Genomic DNA, 1483 nt, shown 5'->3' on the forward strand with positions numbered 1-1483 from the left:
AAAAAAAACTCACTGAAAGACTTAAGTGAGGGAAACACCCAGGTCAGGAAAACTAACTTTATACAAGAGATATTACAAGGCAGACAATTGTTGATATTTTTTTTAGATTAAATGAAATAACTCTCCAGAGAAAAGGGTAGCTGGAGGCTTCTTTTAGTAAAAGGGAAATTGAATGTCTAACATGAACATCAAGATGAAAATCTACTGTATGCACTCTCTTTATCTACGAATTAGCACAGAATTAGCTAAAATCTATTAAAAATTAATATGTATATTATTAAAATGAAAACTATGTTTAAAATAAGTCAGAAGCTCTGTGGCCCATTTATCTAAGGATGATCAAACATACACGATTCTTTCCTAAGATGTACATGTTAGGAATGGGGATGCTTTTTTTCTATCAGTATATTTATCATGCCATAAAATAGAAAGTTATACACACATGTAAAATTTTCACTACAACTTTATTTCATTTGGCTTTGTTCCTCACATTTTCCCTTAGTGTTTCTTTCCAAAAATCCCATTTATTGAGACCATTTTTTCCAATCCACATTAAAAAAGCTAATTGTAACAGAATATCTTTTACTTTTCTTACTTAAGATTTTACTCATTATGTTCATCAAATACTAGGGAAATAATGTGTTGTTTAATTACAGAGTTCTTTTCCAAACGTCTGCTTGCTTTTACCAATTAAATTGAAGGTATGCTTTCAGAAAACAGATCTTAGCATTTTCAAGATTATTGACCTTCATTTCACTTTTGAAAACACAGATTAATTTAAAAATTGTGGCATCTTAGAATTGAAATGTAGACTTAGTATTTGTAAGGAAACCATCTATATCTCTGTTTGTTTATTTGATGTTTTCGTTTTTACCAACTTGGACACAGTTTGGCCCATTCTTCTTGCCCTGGCAAGAGTTCTAAATTTCATAGAGTTGATTGTGATCTTAACACACTGTTCTTATTTCTGACAGTATTTTCAGTTTTAACATCTTCAAGAGCACATTCTTTTCCCTGTGCTGTTGTATCTAGTCCTGTGAGGCGTAGAGACACCATGCTCACCACCTGGATTCTTTCCTTACTGACAGACCCATAAAATTGTAGAGCTGGAGGCAGCCCTCAAGTGTGTGGAGTCCTAGAAGATCTCTGGGGCTCACCCTCAGTCCTCCCCTCACTCTGCCCTGGGAAGAGAAGAGGCTGTCTTAAATATGAATTCTAATGTATCTTTGCCCAGCTGAGGAGGGCCTTTCTGTCTGGGAAACCACAGAGGGGTGTCCAAGGGAATACCTGCCTGGATTTCTGCTGGTCACATCTCTTCCCTGTGTTGAAGGGTGGGTTTCTTTCTCCTTTCAAAAGAATGCGTCTTCCTCTTCAGTTCACTATGAAAGGAGGTTCTGCCAGTTATGTTGCCCTCATGGGGATATATTATAATACATCTTGTGATGAGTAGATATCAGAAGTAGAATAAATGCGATATTCAAAC

This window comes from Camelus ferus, chromosome 20, assembly GCF_009834535.1.
Source record: "Camelus ferus isolate YT-003-E chromosome 20, BCGSAC_Cfer_1.0, whole genome shotgun sequence".
In the NCBI taxonomy this organism is placed as follows: Eukaryota; Metazoa; Chordata; class Mammalia; order Artiodactyla; family Camelidae; genus Camelus; species Camelus ferus.